Raw genomic sequence first — 6,407 nt, 5'->3', positions numbered from 1 at the left:
GGAAGTTTATGCATGGTCAGTACCAAAATGAGGAACAGGTTCGTCGGACATCTGCTACGACTTTCAAGAAAAGTTATTGGCCCCGGAAGTTTAATAATAGTAAGGGCACTAAAAATTAGAAAATACTTGATAGATCATAGAGGAAGTTGGGTGTAGCAGCTACAAGCAGTTGTAAAGATTAGCACAGTGTAGGAAAAGATGGTTGGCACCTTTAAACCCCCTGAAACACTGATGACTGGAAGCTACAAATTAAGTATGTAATAATAAAAATCATTACGTAAACACTCAAAGTGATTTATCATGACAAGCGACCAGAGCTTATTTTCTATAAGTTATATACGATACAAGTTACTGCATAAAAGTGTTCATTCATGCCACATGGTGCAAAGCTTTGAATCCGAGAAAAGCACTTTAATTTCTACACAGCGACCCTACATTTAGACTACAACGCCAGTTGGACGTCACATGGTGACGTCAGGGGCATACACAAATGATAACGTACCAGTGGCGGGGACTGCAGGCAAAACGAGCAGCTATTCGCGTCAGTCCTTTAATTCTTCATGAGGGTCGCCGGTATCGATCACGAGGGCATTAGAGGGCACTCGAGGAGCCAGGGGCCACCGTGCCATCGATATTCCAGCCGTGCGTGGGCACTCGGGAAGTGCTTTTAGCTCCATCTCTCCTTACCGCCACCAGCAAGAGATACACTGACCAATAAAACAACCAAGAAGTGAAGAGAGAATGAAATGAAGCTTTAAAGGTTGGGAGAGTACTGATGTTATTCCAGTGTTTACAGCATCGATTAAAACTTACAAAGAACTAGGCCCAGGGACTACTGTTTCCAAATAATTAACACTTACTTCCACTGAAGCAGATTCAATTTTTCCCAACTGTTACAAACTGCACTCTCATTTTCAACACCATAACACATTTACTCGCTTAGGTTGCCTAGTCGATTCTGATTCATTATTTAACACAGATGCCAAATCAAGACGATTTTCCTCTGCATTCAAAATACTATCACATCTTCCATTAAAAAGAAGCTCAGTATTAATTTATCCCCCTTGATCCCTTGTTTCTCTCCAAAAATTTTTCTTAAGAGCATTTCTATTACCATGACGCTTAAAACAGCCTCCAAATAATTTATCATTTTCCATTACTGCCTTCATTCCACATATTCTCTCTTCCCTTACTTCTCTGCTACTATTACTGTTACTACTACTACTACTATTACTACTACTACTATTATTATTTATGTTGTTTCTCAGACGTTATATCTGGTTAAAAATGGAAAGTGACGTGGACCTTGATCAAGCGTGACTTCCTTTTAACTGTACGGTATATGTTACATTGCATTTAGGAACTTTTGGGTAATTGAACATGTATCAATAATTACAGATTTCTGTAGTTGTATATATACCTTTGGATGTAGCTGTATTGCGTTGATGTACTGGTGGATATTGTGTGGTATGACTCCTGTAGTTCATAGTATAATTGGTATAATGTCAACTTTATCCTGATGCCACATGTCCTTGACTTCCTCAGCCAGTTGGATGTATGTTTCAATTTTTTCTCCTCTCTTCTTCTGTATATTTGTTGTATTGGGTACGGATACTTCGATTAGTTGTGTTAATTTCTTCTTTTTATTGGTGAGTATGATGCCAGGTTTGTTATGTGGTGTTGTTTTATCTGTTATAATGGTTCTGTTCCAGTATAATTTGTATTCATCATTCTCCAGTACATTTTGTGGTGCATACTTGTATGTGGGAGCGTGTTGTTTTATTAGTTTATGTTGTATGGCAAGTTGTTGATGTATTATTTTTGCTACATTGTCATGTCTTCTGGTGTATTCTGTATTTGATAGTATTGTACATCCGCTTGTGATGTGATCTACTGTTTCTATTTGTTGTTTGTAAAGTCTCCATTTATCTGTTGTGGTATTGTATCTTTAATAATATGCTCGCTGTAATATCTGGTGTTTATTGTTTGATCCCGTATTGCAATCATGGATCCTTGCGTCTCACTGTATATATTGCCTTTTCTTAGCCATGTGTTGGATGCGTCTTGATCAATGTGTGGTTGTGTTAGACGATACGGGTGCTTGCCATGTAGTGTTTTCTTTTCCCAATTTACTTTCTTTGTATCTGTTGATGTTATGTGATCTAAAGGGTTGTAGAAGTGGTAATGAAATTGCAGTGGTGTAGCCGATGTATTTATATGATTGATTGCTTTGTGTATTTTGCTAGTTTCTGCTCGTTCTATAAAGAATTTTCTTAAATTGTCTACCTGTCCATAATGTAGGTTTTTATGTCGATAAATCCCATTCCTCCTTCCTTTCTGCTTAATGTGAATCTTTCTGTTGCTGAATGTATGTAATGTATTCTTTATTTGTGGCATTGTGATCGTGTAAATGTATTGAGTGCTTCTAGATCTGTGTTACTCCATTTCACTACTCCAAATGAGTAGGTCAAAATTGGTATAGCACAAGTATTTGTAGCTTTTGTCTTGTTTCTTGCTGTCAATTCTGTTTTCAGTATTTTTGTTAGTCGCTGTCTATATTTTTCTTTTAGTTCTTCTTTAATATTTGTATTATCTATTCCAATTTTTTGTCTGTATCCTAGATATTTATAGGCATCTGTTTTTTTCCATCGCTTCTATGCAGTCGCTGTGGTTATGCAATATGTAATCTTCTTGTTCAGTGTGTTTTCCCTTGACTATGCTATTTGTCTTACATTTGTCTGTTTCAAAAGCCATTTTTATATCATTGCTGAATACTTCTGTTATTTTAGTAATTGGTTGAGTTGTTGATTTGTTGTTGCCAGTAGTTTTAGATTATCCATGTATAGCAAATGTGTGATTTTGTGTTGGTATGTTCCAGTAATATTATATCCATAATTTGTATTATTTAGGATGTTAGGGTAGTGGGTTCAGAGCAAGGCAGAACCAGAAATGACTTTATGAGTCTCCTTGGTGTATTCCACACTTAATCTGTATTGGCTGTGATGTGATATTATTTGAATTTGTTTGAATATTAAGTGTGGTTTTTCAATTTTTCATTATTATGTTTAGTAACTGTATCAATTTAGGATCTATTTTGGATATTTCCAATATTTGTAGTAACCATGAGTGGGGTTCACTATGAAAAGCGTTTTGGTAATCAATGTACACGTAGTGTACTGACCTTTGTTTAGTTTTAGCTTGATATGTCACCTCTGCATCTATTATCAGTTGCTCTTTACATCCTCATGCTCCTTTGCAGCAGCCTTTTTGTTCTTCATTTGTAATTTTGTTCTGTGTTGTATGTGTCATTAATTTCTGTGTAATGACTGAAGTTAATATTTTGTATATTGTTGGTAGGCATCTTATGGGGCGATATTTTGCTGGGTTTGCTGTGTCTACTTGATCTTTAGGTTTCAGATAAGTTATTCCTTGTGTAAGTGTATCAGGGACTGGGTATGGGTCTGCAGTGTAACTGTTAAATCATTTAGTTAGATGTGAATGTGTTGAGGTGAACTTTTTTAGCCAGAAATTTGTTATTTTATCTTTTCCAGGATCTTTCCAATTGTGCATAGAATTAATTGCTCGGGTGACTTCATGTTGCAAAATTATCACTTCAGGCATTTGTGGTATAATCTTGTATGTATCTGTTTCTACTTGTGTCCACCGTGCATGTCTGTTATGTTGTACCAGGCTTGACCATATGTTGCTCCAGAAGTGTTCCATGTCTGTTATGTTTGGCGGATTGTCTATTTTAATGTGTATGTTATCTATTGTCTGGTGAAGTTTCTTTTGGTTTGTGTTGAATGTTTGGTTTTTTTTCCTTCTATTTTCACTTTTTTTTGTATCTTCTAAGTCGCTTGGCCATGCTTGTAATTTCTGCTTCTTTTCATCTACTTGCTCTATCGCTTCTTGTTGTGACATTTTACCTAACCTTTTTCGTTTTTTGTCCGATATTTCATTTCTTATAAATTGTGTTATCTGTCCGGTGTCTTTTCTCTGTTTTTATATTCTGATCTGTAGCCTGTGTTGTCATGCTGGTTTTGGGTTTCTTCTGTGTGTTCGTTGGTTCTGATCTCTGCCTAGTGTGTATATTTAGTGTAGTGAGTGCTTCTATATAAACCAGTAGTTGTAACTCTTCCATAGTTGTATTTTCATTTATTTTGTTGTGTATGATTATGTTGATAGTTGTTATTGTTGTTTCGACTTGTGGGTTATTTGGGGGTCTATGCAAGAATGGTCTAATGTCTGTATTTGTGTCTTTGTATTATATATATGTCAGCTGAAATTTTTCTTCTATATCTAGCATCTGTGTCATCTGTTCTATTTGTGCTTGTTCTGGTGGCTGTCTTAAGATTTCGTTTTCCTCTGATTGTTTAACTGATGCATGTTGTTCTTTGTTTGTATGTTCTGGGATTTTGAGTCCATTACTGTATTTTCTTCTCCTTCTGATTGCACATTATTTTGTTCCAGTATTTGTTGTACTTTTTGTTTGATGTTTTCTAATTCTGACTGGGGTATCCTGTTATTTTTGATTATTACACGGATCTGATCAGCTAGTCGTTGTTCTGTTAAAAATTTTAATTCTGATTCTCTGGTAATAAATGTTGTGTATACTTCTGATCTGTATCCAGTTGTATAGGTTCCTAAGTTTGTTGCATGGTAATAACAGAACATGAGGTGTCAGTTAACTTCATCCGACCGTCTCATCATCTGTCTTTGTTTTCCTTCTAGAGTGGTTGCAGGAAGCATAGCCTGCAAAACACCTCTATTTGGATTTAAATCATTTTCCGTGTGGCTAGCAGTGTCGTTACCATTGAGGATGGGCATAGGGTTCAAGCGTCGTCCCCAACCATGACAGCGCTTGTCCGAGGCTTCATTAGTTCTGTCCTGAACCAACCAATCACACTAAAAGGGGGGTTAGCCCTATTAGAGGTTTGTACTTTTCGTCGCCTTTTCCGACTGGCAGAACATATCGGAGGCTTATTCTTTTCCCAGGCCTCCACGGGGTTTATTATTATTATTATTATTATTGCTATTACTATTAGCACTATTAGGCTTTTTCCTTTGGCTTCATCAGCATATGCATTTGACACGCCTCCTCCTGCCCCTCTCTGTGTACATCTCTTCCCCCTCTGTCTGTCCATCTCATCCTCCCACCTCCATCACCTCCTCCTCCTCTCTTTCTCCTTTTCCTCCACCGTCTGTCTCTGATCATACCTTCGTCCTCTCTCCTCCTGACCATGCCCCCCTTCTCCTCTCCCTTGCCATCTCTACATTCCCTTTTTCTTCCTGTCCCCAGCCAGTCTCATCGCTATATGTAGCCCCTGAAATACAGTTCAGTTAAGCAGGCTGATACTGCTTCCACAACACAAGGAAGACTATGTGTCAGGTGACCATGCAAAGCAGGTCAAAAGTGCATGCACATACTACTACAAAACAACATGCATGTCATGCAGGGCAACGTACATATCAGGGCCCAGAAAACCTTTCCTTGTCCCTGACATGTAGGCTACCCTGCAAAGCATTTTGCTTTGGTAGGCCAATACTGTTGCCAAACAACATACCTGTCGTACAAGGATGCCTAGACGCCAGGGCTGGAAACACACGTTTCTCCCATATCGCCCATATCTCCCATATCTTCTCTGCTCCTGTCCATGCTAGGAGATTATATTCGTCAGACCTCTTGTTTCTGTGCCGAATTTGGTTATAATCGATCCAAGGGTTTGGAAGAAAATCTCAGACATACATACATGCATGCACTCTGCATATATAAGGCTCTCTGCATATACTGGACTTAGCAGCATCAGCTTACTTATCAGTTTCATGTTGCACCCACTCTGGCCTGGATGCACACACTAATTCAGTTGGGAAGGGTGTCAGGGCCGTTGTATCTTCTCTTGACTCAAGCTGGCCTACATCACTGGTGCTCGATATGCCAGAAGCCACACTGGAATGGACATGACATCCAAACTGGTCCCACATATGTTCTGTCAGGGACATATCTGGGTAATTGCTGGCCATAGGAGTGCCTCCGCACCACGCAGTCAGTTCATACAAGTATGTACCATATGTGAATAACCTTTTTGTGTTGAAAATTGGCACAAAAATACTGTCATATAAGGAGTAACACATGACGATGCAGAATATCTGTGATGGATCATTGTGCCGCCAGAGTTCTCTCTGTCACAACCAGCTGTGACTTGAAGTCAAACCCGATGGCTACCCCCCTCCCCTGCAATAATGCCACGCATTGTATCACTGCCTGCAATGCAATGCCAGACTGCCATAGATCAGCGATCGCTGCTCCCAGTCACTGCAGCACTCCAAAAGCAGTCATTTATGTTGTAGAGTTACTGGCAGCCTGTGCGTGGGACTGTAATTCCCTAGTCTGGCTACTACTAATCTCT

Source organism: Schistocerca americana, chromosome 7, assembly GCF_021461395.2.
Source record: "Schistocerca americana isolate TAMUIC-IGC-003095 chromosome 7, iqSchAmer2.1, whole genome shotgun sequence".
Taxonomy (NCBI): domain Eukaryota; kingdom Metazoa; phylum Arthropoda; class Insecta; order Orthoptera; family Acrididae; genus Schistocerca; species Schistocerca americana.
This window is presented reverse-complemented; position numbering follows the sequence as displayed.